General features: G+C 39.0%; 1 protein-coding gene across 7 annotated transcripts in view; it reads right to left on the bottom strand.

Annotated features, from left to right (window-relative positions):
• The window catches only part of BMAL1 (basic helix-loop-helix ARNT like 1), a 96011-nt gene that overhangs the window by 61548 nt on the left and 20233 nt on the right, over positions 1–14230 (bottom strand). The gene's annotated exons all lie outside the window — the stretch shown is intronic.

Raw genomic sequence — 14230 nt, 5'->3', positions numbered from 1 at the left:
TCTCTCTCTCTCTCTCTCTCTCTCTCTCTCTCTCTCTCTCTCTCTCTCTCTCTCTCTCTTTCTCTCTCTCTCTCTCTCTGTCTGTCTCTGTCTCTGTCTCTCTCTGTCTCTCCCTCCCTCCCTCTCCTTCTCCCTGTTCCTTTCCCTCTCCCTCTTTCTTCTGCTCTAAAACAGAAGGATGGAAAAAGTATATACAATAGATTTTTGCAAATCATTTGACAAAATCTTTTATGTCATCTTAGGAAGCAAAATTGCTAAGTGTGAACTAAATAACAATATAGTTAGGTAGATTTGGAATTCATATGATGACTAGTTCCAAAGAATCAGGTTGTCACTCTGATACTAAGTGGAGCATTAGACTTTTAATTGGAGAGTTCAGGGTTCAGGGTTCATGGCCCTATTCTGGCAGCAAGCTCCACTTTAGAGAGAGTGTTACCTTGTGGCAGGGAAAAACAGATACTAGCCTTAAAGTCTAGAAAATGAATGTGTAAGCTTCACCTCTGCTACTTACTTAGCTGTGTGGTCACAGACTAACCACTTAACCTCTACAAGCCTCAGTTTCCATATTTGTGAAATGAGGAGGTTAGATTACATGGCCTCTAAAGTCCCTTTCCAGATCTAAATTTGAGTACTGATTACTGGCTTTATGCCAAAAGGTCTCACATTTAGTGTTCCTGAACATTTGTCACTGACCCCATTCTTTTTGAGTGGCAGAGGCAGAAAACCTTCCTAATAAATAGTTGCTCAAAAGTGAAGTGAATTACCCCCAGAGAAACTGATTTCCCCCTCACATTAGGCTTTTCCAAAAGTAAATTGTAGAAGTAAATTCTGTTCATGCAGAGATAGCATTAAATGGTTTCCTTATCGACCTTAAGACTCTATAACTCTGTAAATGGAATGGAGACAGGAACTTAGCAATACAATGACTTGGACTCAGAAGACCTGGGTTCAAGGCCCAATTCTTGCACTTGATGAAGTATATGACCAAGGGTGAGTCACCTCATTTTACAATAGACTTTACCAGTTTCCTCATCTGTAAAAAAAAGGGGGGGGGAGGGAGAGATCAGGGCAAGGTTTAGACTAGATGATCTCTGAAGAGGTAGGTTAACTTAATTCTCTTTATCATATAGATAACAACAGGGCACGGAGTTTACATGACAAGTGACATACTTAGTGAATGAAAAATGGACTCAACTATACATTTTACCGACTTCTAAAATACTGGCTAGGCACCTCTAAAAGAACGACAGCAAATTCTCCCTGTTAAGTCAACACACAATGAATGACTTGTTAAAAGTGGAATCAACTTCTTTTTTTCACGTAACTAAGTATCTGAGTAACTGACAGCTAACTAAAAAAATACACAAGTCTCAGTAGCAAGGTTCTGCAAGGACTCCACTATATAAAGCAAGAGTAAGGAACTAAGTAAGTAAGTGGGCATATTCTAAAAGCAGAAGTGGTATAAAGAAAAAAAGCTCCACGCTCAGAATCTATCTGGACATGGCTGGTGAGCATGTAAGCTGCTGACTAAAGCATCTGCAGATCCACTAAGACGGAGAAGGTTCAGAGACAGTCTGCAAACTCTGTGCACTAGATCTTACAAACAATAGTGGTGTATTACAAGTTGCCATTATGCCATTTATCAGCTGGAGATTACAGGAAGCTGCTGTACAGTGCTAGAAAGTTACTGATGTTAGCAATAGCTGTGGAGCTATTCCCACCTAACAATTAAAGATGGCTTCAACTTTCAAGCCAAACTCAACCAGTGTCTACAAAAGCACAGTGAAAGAGCATGCCCCACTGGGTATTTGACACTGGCTGTTCTCTTAGTTTGCTGAGATAAGCTGTCACTCAACTTTCTTTGCCACGGAGAATGATCTTTGGACTGGAAAGGACAGAAGATAGATGGCTAGCAGAGTGCTGAAAACCAAGGTAAGTAAGGTAGTTGTAAGAAAGGACTTAACTGCCCTTGATAAGTTCAAGTCACCAGATCCAAAAGAAATACAACATGAGGGCCTAAAACTAACAGGCAGGGTTATCAAACTGCTGTCATGGATCTCTGAAAGGCTGTGGAGAATGGGCAACGAGAAAAGGATAATTGTTCTGATTTTGAAAAAGAAATGATAATAGGATCATAGATTTTTGAGTTAGAAGGGGCCTTAGAAATCAACTGGTTATTCACCCTCAATTTACAGTAAAGAAACTTGAAGCCCAAATAGGTGAAATGATATGCCCAAGGTTACCCAGGCTGTAAGTGGCAGAGCTGGGATTCAAACATAGATCTTCTGACATCAAATGTAAGAGCAGACTTTCCATTGTGCCATGCTAAGAAGAGAACAGAGTCTGCAAACCATAGAAAAATGGACTTCAAATCCTAGAAAAATTCTAAAACATATAATCAAAATTTAGAAAAATTCTAAAACATTAAAGGAATGGTTAGTTACTTGGATAAAGGCACACTTGGCATGTTTACCAAATCTGCATATGATCAACACATTGAATGTGTTGTCAAAGTAAGACTCCAAAAACATCTTGACTAACTAGAATATTAGGTTGAAGCTAATTTGATGAAATTTAAAACCAGGAAAATGATAATAATGATAATAGCTAGTATTACTAATACAGCACTTTAAGGATTGCAAAACCCTTTGCAAATAATCTCATTTTATCCTCATAACAACCCTGGGAGATGTTACATTTTTTTACATTACATTTTACAGACAAGGAAGCTGAGGGCAGGAGAGCTTAAGAGTTCCAAGGTTGGGGCAGCTAGGTGGTGCAGTGAATAGAGCACTGGCCCTGGAGTCAGGAGGACCTGAGTTCAAATCCGACCTCAGACACTCAACACAAAAACTAGTTGTGTGACTTTGGGCAAGTCTTATTTAACCCCAACTGCCCTCCAAAAAGCAAAAAAAAAAAAAAAAAAAAAAAAAGAGTTCCAAGGTCACATGACTAGTAAATGTCTGAGGGCAGATTTGAACTTAGGTTTACCACATTATCCACTATGCCCTATAAATTATTTACCCTTGGGTTTAAAAAGAAAAATCAGCTTCACTAGTACAGAATAGAGATGTGGCTAGACAGCAGGAAGTCCAAAAAAGATTTGAGAATTTTGGTCAAATAAAGTTCACCGTGTAAAGTTTACCATAAAGTTACCAGTAGCACATGGTAGCCAAAAAACCCTAATGTGAACTTTGGCTGCAGCAAAAACGGTATAGTACTCCCTGGGAAGGTGACAGTCATAGCCTGCTTTAGCTAGAGCATAGCAATAATGCTGTTTACCTCTAAGTACCACATTTTAGGAAGTACACAATAAGAGGAAGGGAACCAAGATGGTGAAAGGCCTTGGGATTGTGCCAAAAATGACTGTCTGAAGGAACTGGGAATGTTTAATTTAGAGAACAGAAGAGGAACTTGTAGTCAGTACAGGTACTTCTTCCACCAATGCATAAACTTTTCTAAAGCCTTGTAGCTTTCATGAACTACCCAACGTGGGAAAAAAAAAATCTCCTATTGGCCAACTAGCTTCTGGGGGTTAGTGGGGCCTTCCAGAGCTTTCTCTCCACTACCACAGCCTTTAAGGACCACTATGACAGGGACTCAACCCCCTAATTTAGAAAGTAGTCATTTTTTTAGAAAAACAATTATTCACTTAGGCATAACTACAGCCTCTATCCAAATGAAGATGACGCAAACTCAAGTTCACGTACTGAACAAGAGTTGATTTATAAAGCCCTTAAAATGTGGTTTCAACAGACACTGGCAACCCTATAGTTATAGATGTCAAGCTCCGCCATAATATATTTTTATAATAACTCTGTTTTTATTCTGGTGCTTTTTAAAATGGAATCTGCTCCAAATAAATCCACATTTAGTGACTTTTCAGCCTTCGGCTGCTTGTTGCTTATAATATTCTATAAATAAAAGAAACAGTGCCCTATAACACACTGTAAACACCCACAGACAAACAGAGCCAAATTCTTCCAATTATGACCCTGAGACTGTTGCCAAGATACTTCAAGGACCTACTTGAAAGAATGCCATCTAGGCCATTTCCTGATTAAGCTTCCATCTAGAAAGGAATCAAAGCATACTGTCTTTGCCCAGTGTCCTACCCATGCTCAAATAATTGCTTCGCTTTATTTAAATGAGACTCTTTCTATATAATGTAGTTAAAAAGCAGGAGCCGTAAAACCCTAAAAATTCCCACTGCACATCTTTGTGTGTGTTGAAAAAACACTGGTTTGTTACACAATTGGCTTAATCATGGGTATATTAATAACATTTCACTGTGCAAATCAAGGTCAAACCCAAAGTAGGTCAACTAAAGTAGGGTCTGTAAGCAGCTCCTGAATCTAAAGGAAGCTGCATCAATCCCTTCCCTCTGATCTGCAAAAATCAATATAGATCACCAGAGTTCAGAGATCACAATCATGTGGTAAGCCACAGAGATCACCAAGGCCAAGATCAGCCATGCTAGAGGCCATTCATTCTATTAAGGTCTTGTCAGGGTCTCCTTATGTGCCCAAGCAAAAGTTATGACCTTACAAATGCTAATGGTTTAATATGGTTTATACAGACTGTTAAAATAACTGCACCAGCAGGAAACATATTTTTCATATTTCTAAAGAAGCATCATTCTGAGAATACTCCCTCCAAAGAGATTATATTTGTGGTTCACTTCCTCTAAGAATAAACTACTTTCAACACTTGTCCTTTAGACTGCCACTTAAAAACCAAAAGGCTTTGAAGCAATATTTGTAATAAAATGGTTTCTAGCTACAAACTAATCCTTAGTACAATCATCCCAAGCGCCAAAATCTTTAACTCACTTTCAACTTAACACAACAAGTATTAACTGAGCATTTACTATGTGTTCCAGCTGTGGGGTATCAAAAGCATACAACATAGTTTTGAACCTCAGTGCCCTTTAAATCTTGTTTGGGAGACATGATGAAACAATTAGAGAACAATACAAGACAAAATAGATATGTTAGTGCTTGAGTCAATTTCAGGAAACCTGTTTAAATTCTACCTCTACTGCTTGCTAGCTGTGTACGTGGCCATGGAGCTTAATTCCCTTGAGTCTTGGTTTCCTCATTTGTAAAATGAGGAGGATAAAGCCTGTGAAGTGCCTACCTCACAGGACTGTCATGAGGCTCCGGTGAGAGAACATGGAAAATGTTTTAGAAACTTTAAAGTTTCTATAGCTATTAGTATATACATATATATTTAATCATTCAACAAGCATTTATTGACATAGCTGGCAGTATGTCAGGCACTATGAAAGATGCTATAGCTCCAAAGACAAAAAGGAAACAATCCTTGCCCTCAAGGAACTATTCTCATTAATATTATTTTTAGTTAAGGGCCAAAATGTGGCAATACTAGGAAGCAGAAAGATCAGAGATTTCTTGGAGGATATAAAACTAAATTAATCAGGATTAGACAGAGTAAAACAGAAAAGAAAAAAAGAAAAAGAATGGAGGATGAACCCGCATGTACAAAAATATTTATAGCGGCTTTTTTTTTTGGTGGCAAAGAATTGGAAATCAAAGGGATGCCCATCAATTGGGGAATGGCTGAACAAGTTGTGGTATATGAATGTAATGGAATTCTACTGTGCTATAAGTAATGAGGAGCAGACGGACTTCATAATAGCCTGGAGAGACTTATATAAACTGATGCTGAGCGAGAAGAGCAGAACAAAGAGAAATCTGTACACAATCACAGACACGATGTATGTGTGACAACTAATTTCAATAGACTGGGTTCCTCTCAGCAATGTAAGGTTATAAGACAACTCCAAAAGACTCATGATCGAAAGAGACATCCACATCCAGAGAAAGAACTGCAGAGTCTGAATGCAGAGTGAAACAAACTACTTGCTGTGTTTCTTTTTCTTGTTTTGTTTTGTTTCCTCTCTCCCACTGATTATTCCATCAGTTATAATCCTTCTTTACAACCCGACTAATGATTAAAGAGAAGATATTTGTAGATCCTATATTCGAGTGCATGCCGCCATGATGAGGGGGAGAGGGAAGGGGAGAAAACTTGAAACTCAAGGGACTGTGGAACTGAATGTTGTAAACTACAAGTAAATACACAAATCAATTTAAAAAAAGAATGGAGGATGAGAGGCATGAAAGAAAAAGACGAGCAAAAATTCAGAAGCAAGCACAAGCTGAGCATGTACTCAGGTGGTTCATTAAAAGAGAGGGTACATGTTGGCAAGTGTTAGGAGAAAAGGGCGGACAGGTCGTGCAGGAGCCTCGGGATGTAAAATCTCCTCCTGCACTCTGCCCCGCCCCGCCAGCCCCAACAAGTTCCTTTAACTGGTTCTCACATGACACTGTTTTCAGTCCTCTCATCATTCCAGCCACCCTCCTCTGGACATGCTCCAGCTGTGACCATCACTGCTAAAACATGGCATCCAAAACTGCACAATGTTCTGCATGCGGGCCATCAAGCCCAAACTACCGTGGGATTATCATCTCATTTCCTCTGGACATCATATTTATGCTACACCCACAGAACTTCCTTTCCAGCAAACTAGAGGCCAAATTATAGCCTCTGGAGACATGACTACACTGCAGGTCACCATTCTCATGTCTCCCTCAATCGCTCTCCACTGCCCCAAAGGCATTATTGTACAAATGCTGTTGAATATAAGGAGCATCTCCAACCTCTACTGTAATGAACAAATAATCCTGATATATAAAAAAAGTGACTTAAAGTATTTTAAAAATGCTATATGGAAACAATTAAGAAGGACCATGAGGAAAAAAGGACAGATACCATGTTTCCCCGATAATAAGACACTGTCATTAATTTTTTTGGATGGAAAAACACCAGAGGGCTTATTTTCAGGGGAGAGATTATTTTAATGAACATTGACAGCAATTTTAATAAACAGGTAAATGTGAACAAAAAAATGTACCTTTATTCAATAATGAATTCAATAAAGAACAGGATGACGCGCTCACTGCTGCAGCTCTGATTGGATGCAGCTCGGAGCGCAGCGTGTGTTTCACCGGGGGGAGGGGGGGGGACAGTGCATACAGAGGGTACTGTAATGTAGCGTGCAGCGCAGGGGATCACCTTCACTACAGTAGCAATCTCAATAGGGCTTATTTTCGGGGGAGGGCTTATTTTAGAGGAATCTTACACAGTAAGGGGAGGGCTTATTTTCGGAATAGGTCTTATTATTGGGGAACCACGGTAGGTATTTTTCAGCATAATGGCTGCAGAAAGCTTCCTCCTGCTGCTGCTTCTCCAAAACAAGTAACGACATGAAAGTTAGGCCAACTGACATTCTCAAATAACTAAATATTCCAGGGGTTAATATATAAAAACCCCTTCCACTAGGGGCGGCCAGGTGGCTCAGCGAGTAAGAGCACTGGCCCCAGTGTCGGGATGACCTGGGGATCGAATCCGGGCTCTGACACTTAGCACCGCACCCAGAAATAACTGGCCGTGTAACCCTGAGCAAGTTACCTAACCCCAATTGCTTTAAAAAACAAACAAACAAAAAAACCCCTTCCACAAAACAAAATAAAACCAAAAAAATGAGGCAAAAATATCCAAGTTCTTATAACAGTCATAATCTTCTGTGACACCACTGTCAATAACTGAAAATGCACATGGGCAGGCAGTTCAGTTGGTTTCATTTTTGATGACCAAGAGCATGAAAAGCATTGACCATGTAGACACTCCCAGAGTAGGTGAGGAGGTCACATTGGCAGGTAGGTGGCAACAGGACTGGGAAGATCAGAAGGGAGGATCTGGAAAGCACCAAACAGTTCAGGTGAGTTAGCTGAGTCCAAAGTCAGAGAAGTAAAGACTAGCAGGGAGGAACAGAGGGGAACCTAGGGAAAAGGCTCACGTTTAAGCAGCATACTGCACCAGGAGCTGAGCCATTCCCAGAGCATTTTACATGCTATTTCATTTGAACCTCACAAGCCCTTGTGAGGTAGATACTATATGTATCATTTTACAGAAGAGAAAACTGGAGCTTAAGTGATCTCTACATCAACAGGCAGGTGTTCTAATAATAATAATAATAACTATTTCTATAGCACTTTAAAGTTTGCAAAGAACTTTACAAATATTATCTCATTTAATCTTTACACACAACCCTGGGTGGTAGGTGCTATAATTATTTTCACTTTACAGACAAAGAAACTGAAGCAGACAGCTAATAAATTACTTGCCTGGAGTTACACAGCTAGTAAGGATCTAAGGTAGGATCTGAACTCAAAGTTCCCAACCCCAAGGCCAGCACTGTAGCTCCTGTGCCATCCAGCTGCTCAGGTTCAAAGCCAAGATCTGAACCCAAGTTTTCTTGACTCCATTAAATCCTCTATCCACAATGATACAACATAGGTATGTACTTATAACAGGGGAAGGCGGAGCGCCATAGGTAACTAGCTGGTCTCCATTATATTAGGGGCAAATTGCTAGATGATCCAGAGATGTTTTGTTTTTCAGAATAAGAGTGTGTGTAATGGATTGAACAAGAAACTTCAGTGTTTCTCTACTGTTCCTAGGAAAAAAATATAAACTCCTTAGTTTGACCTTTCAAGATTTTATTTCTTTGGGAAACTAGGTCATTTCATCTTAACCAGGTTGGAAGTGCAATAGTCACTTACAGGTCGGATCTCAATACTGACCAGTATAGAAGCTCAAACAGGCCCCTTTTCTGACCTGTATCGGTTGGCCCCTTTTCTGACCTGTGCTGGTTTGCCCCTCCTTTGACAGCCCGATGAACCCCTGCTGCCGAGAGCTCCCCCACTTTGGTACTGGACTTAGTGCACACCTCTGACCAGCTTAGCAACTGCAGCTCTCAGAACTCCTGAATGCAAGCAATCCATCAACCTCAATCTCCCCAAAGTAAGAACATGGAGTGTGAGAATGTGCCGCCACGCTGTGTATTTAAATATTACATATATATTCAGAAATACAATGCCCGGCACATAGTAGGCAACTGCCTTTAAAGCCTTTTTATAAGTGCAGTGCCTGGCTCTTAGGACTGACTGATTCTGTTCCAGCTTATCTTTCCAGGCCTACTGAGCATGACTACTCTTCACACTACTCAACAATTCATTACTCCTGGCCATTACTCCCAGCCTTTACCAAAGGACCAGTGATGAAACAGGCTGTCCATTAGGGTGCGGAATGACACATACATGTTTTTGTGTACAGTCATTGAGGGAATTCACTTTGCTTAATGATACATATTTGTTACAAAAAAATTATTTTTATCTCCCCTTCCCCCCATGGGGTGGGGGAGAGGGGGTAAAGAAAGAAAACATTTGTGTTAATTATTTTTATAAAGAAATGGGGGGGGGCAATGCTACAGGTATGAAATATTCCATATACTTTCAGATGAGGTCATTGTATTATTGATTTTATTTAACTTTTACTTTGGGGCAAAAGACCTCTCACAAAGTGGGAGCAATCTATAAATGCATTTGTATTGTTAAAACTAAACATATCTAGAAAACTTTATTTTAAAAGAAGTCGGTTCATATGCTTTCTCTTGCAGACTTTCTTGATTTCCCCTTAGCTGTTAGGACTCTCTCCCTCCACTCCTAAACTATCATGCATGTATTTGTCTCTGCCCCCAAGGTCAATAAATTGGGCACACTGTCCAAGCTATAACACTACCAGGGCCATACCTCAAAGACATCAAGCAAATAGGACCCACATGTACAGAAATATTTACGGCAGTCCTCATCCAGGTGGCAAAGAACTGGAAAATAGGGGAGTGTTCATCAGTTGGGGACCAGTCGAACAAATGATGGTATATGAATGTAATGGGATATTACTGTACTATAAGAAATGATGCAAGGGTATCACAAAAAGGCATCAGAATAGATTTTTTATGATTTACCACTGAAAATGTCATGCTTTTGCAAGTAGAATATGACATCACAGGAGGGGCAGGGTCTATCATTGCACATATTAAAAACATTGCGGTTTAATGGTAGGTTTGGAATCTGAGTTTCTATAATTTGTATGCGACAATGATTAATTATCCTATTCTATTATACTGTCTCTGAGCTCTAATAACTTTTATCCTATATAGTCAAGAGTAGTTTTGTACAAATCAATGACTGTCTGGTTGAAAGCACAATGGTGTAATGGGAAAATCCCAGGATTTGTGTCAGAATACTTACTAAGTATTTAACCAGACATCTACTATAACCTGTGTGATGGTGAACAAGCTACACAACCACTTGAAGCCTCAGTTTCCTTACCTGTAAAATGAAGAGATATTCATACTACCCACCTCAGAGAATGCTTATAAGGATAATTTATGTAGTGCTACATGTAAAGATTTAAAAAAAAAACGATGAAAGGATTGATTTCAGAAAAACTTGGAAAGACTTGTATGAACTGACGCAGATAAAGTGAACATAACCAAATGAATAATTTATACAATCACAACATTCTAAAGACAATTTTAAAAGACTCAAGAACTCAGATCAATCCAGTGACCAATCATGATTCTGGCTATGTATAGTTCTTATAAAGACTTTATTGTTGTTTTTACCCCCATGAAAAGGGAAGGTGAGATAGGGAGAGAAAATAAGGTCTTGTTAATTGTAAATAAAAGGGTTGGGGCAGCTAGGTGGCGCAGTGAATAGAGTGCCGGCCCTGGAGTCAGGAGGACCTGAGTTCCGATCCAGCCTCAGACACTTAACACATACACACACACACACACACACACACACACACACACACACAAACTAGCCGTGTGACCTTGGGCAAGTTACTTAATCCCAACTGCCCTCAAAAAGAAAGAAAAGAAAAGGGTTGTTTGTTTGTTTTTTTAAAGACAATTGTTGTGTCATAAGAAATGATAAAAGGAATAGTTTCAGAGAACCTGGGAAGCATTATATAAACTGATTGAGGGTACAGTGAGCAGAACCAGAACAACTCATAAAACAACAATATAAATTACAAACAACTTTGAAAGACTTAGGAACTCAGATCAGTGCAATGACCAATCGTGACTCTGAAGGACCAAAGGTGAAGCCATTATTTACTAAGCAGAGGAGTTAAAGACTCAAGATTCAAAATGTGACATATTTTTGAACTACAGGAAGCCTTTCCTGATCCCCCTTAAGTCTAGTTCCCCCTCTCTGCTGAATATTTCAGATCTATCCTATACCTATCTTATTTGTATGTAGTTATTGGCATGTTGTTTCCCCTATTAGATTGTGAGCTCCTTGGGAGCAGGAATATAGTTTGTCTTTCTCTGTATTTCCAGAGTGTACAGTACTTAGCACACAGGAGGTGATTAATAAATGTTTACTGACTGACTGAACATGCCAAATGTAGAAATCTGCTTTGCTTGACTTTGCTTCTTTGTTACAAGAACTATATTTTTCTTTTTTCCATTTTGGGGGGTGAAAGGGATTAGTGATCATGAAGAAGAGGAGGAAATATGGTCATTGAAGCAGGACAGCTTTGAAAGCAATATGTCAAATTACTTCATACACATACATATTAAAGCAAGGTGTAAGTAAAAGAGTTACAGTTTGATACAAATCTTCTTTTTCTAGTCTACTTTGTACATACATGGAAATGTTCCCTTTTTTCGTGTTCATTAAGTTCAGACTAAAATAAAATGAAATAAATGCCTGTTCTGGGGAATTAAGGAGTTACTGTGAGTTGTAGGTACTTTGAGGTATTATTGACCCGACAAGCTTTTTTCAGAATAGGTCAAAGCAGGTACCCACTTTAAAAAAATTATCACTTTATAACGATATCAAGAAATTGACACTCTCTAAAAAGTTCTGTAGAAGAATAAGGCACAAGACTAAATAACTATTTGGTGAAGATATTACAGAGCAAAGAGTCTTAACTTTTTTGTGTGTCATGGTCCCCCTCTAGACAGTCTGGAAAAATCTATCAACCCCATTTCAGAATAATAGTTTAAAATAATTGAAGGAAATGCTAGATTTCAGTTAGGGGTAAGTAAAACTAAAGAGGCATTTTTTCCCCATACAAGTTCATGGATTTCTTAAAATTTATTTCAGTACTTGTTGTGGGGGGGAACCCTCCTTTGGGGCTCCATGGACCCCAGATTAAGAACCCCTGAGCTAGAGAGATCTCCTCCTAGGAAACCTCCACTATTATAAAAGTGATACTTAATTCAATTCAGAGTTTGCTCCCTAGATCTAAGTAGAATCTAGTTTGGCCAGAAACTTTCTGAGTTAGGATAGATCAATTCAGTCTTGACTGAGTGTTCTCCCTCCCCCATTTTACTAAAGGGGATGGTTCCTTGCTCTATGCTCTGACCTGCAAAGAAGGTCACACAGCAACTCTCCTTTCTTCTCTTCTCTCTAGTCATTCCCTTCACTCTTGGCAGCTGAGGTTTAGGGGATATCTTCCTCTAAAGAATCCCCAGTGGACCCTAACTAATGAACTCAGGCATGCTACCCCATGGCAAAATGTGTCCTTGGGAGAGACAGTGGAGTTGGTGATTCCAGCACTACATGAAGTTTAATTCATTATTAAGCTTCTTTCCCTAACTTTTTATTGGGACATCTGTGAAATTGAAGGGGTTGGAAAAGATGATGTCTCAAGTATCTTTTAACGCAAAACCTTCTGATTGTGCTAAAAGGGATAATAAAGTTATATGATCTGGAGCTCTCCCTTAGAGTAAGAGAAAGCTAAGCATAATCAGACATGTTCCGTAGACTGTGAGAAAAGTTAACATGTATTTACTGAATTCTTAACTATGTGCCAAGTACTGTTTTAAGGACCAGCCTGTCTGCTACCCTCAAGGAGATCACAATCTAATGAAGCAGTTTTTTTAAAAAGTTCAGAGGAGGTAAAAAGAGACTCTAAAAGGAAATTTCTTGAGGAGGTCCTTAAAAAATTTAACTCTAATAATATTATTGCAAAAGATTTCATAAGGAAGAAAAGACATCTAAAACACCAATATGACTGCATATGAAGCTCTCTAAGTAACTCTCTTTTGTATACATTGTTGTTGGTCAGTTGTTTCTGATTCTTCCTGACCCTATGAACTACACCAAGTACACCAATACTACCCATAGGGTTGGCAAGGTTAAGGTAAAGTGATTGGCCATTCCCTCCTCCAGTGGATTAAGGCCAACAGAGGTTAAGTGACTTGCCCCGGGTCACACAGCTAGTAAGTGTCTGAGGCTGAATTTGAATTCAGGTCTTCCTGACTCCAGACCCAGCACTTTCTCCACTGAGTAATCTAGATGCCTGTTTTGTACACAGACAAAAGCTAAACCAAAGGGCACTGTATGACCACAAATCCATGAGTGGCATAGACCTGCAAGAATAGTGTCAGGAGGGCTAGAGCCAAGAATGAGCTCAGCCTTGAAAGAAATACTGACAATAAATTTTTTAAAGAGTTTTTCTGACTACATTTGAAGGAAGAAACACCAGGAACATAGAGGCCCATTGCTTGGGGCAGATGGTTTAAAAAAAAAGTATTAACTGATGACAGGGAAATCAGAGCTACTTAAAATCCTGTTTTGCTTTCATCTAATCTGCCAAGGAAAATGATCTTCAATTTGGAAAGGAAAGAATAAACATGAGAAACTGAAGCCCAACATAGGCAAGGAGCTCATAAAACAATAACAGCTCTTTTAAATGAATTCAAATCCTTTAGCTAATATAAAATTACATTTCAAGATACTGAAAAAACTTGTAAATTTGATTGCTGAACTGTAGCTGGCAATCTTTAATAAGTGTTGAAAACAAAAAAGGTGCCAAAAGACTGGAAATGGGCAAATGGTGCCCAAATTTTTAAAATTGTAGCAATAGCAGATTATGGAAACTATACAGAAGTTAGTTTGATGTCAACTCCCACAAAAACTCTAGATCTGATTATGAAATGGTTGGTTTGTGAGAACTTAAATGGATGATCACTAAGACCCAGCACGGATTCACAAGAAAACAAGTCATGCCAAGCTAGTGCTCTTTTTTTTTTGTGCGCTAGATTAATAGATAACTGAAATATTACAGATTCCATATTAGGATTCTTATGTATTATGAGTTAGTCAAGGTATTTGACAATGTCTTTCAGATATGCTTGTAGACACAACAGATAAACATGAGCATAAAGATACTACAATTACATTCACAGTTGGGAGAAAAACTATATGCAAACAGTGCTTATTAATGAATCCGGCTTCCGTGGCTTTCTCTAGATCTTTTCCCAACTAAGTCTCATCTT

The sequence above is a fragment of the Petaurus breviceps genome, unplaced genomic scaffold (genome assembly GCF_028583685.1).
Source record: "Petaurus breviceps papuanus isolate PSGF00001 unplaced genomic scaffold, PetGlider_PUasm1.0 188, whole genome shotgun sequence".
NCBI classification, from domain to species: domain Eukaryota; kingdom Metazoa; phylum Chordata; class Mammalia; order Diprotodontia; family Petauridae; genus Petaurus; species Petaurus breviceps.
This window is presented reverse-complemented; position numbering and strand designations above follow the sequence as displayed.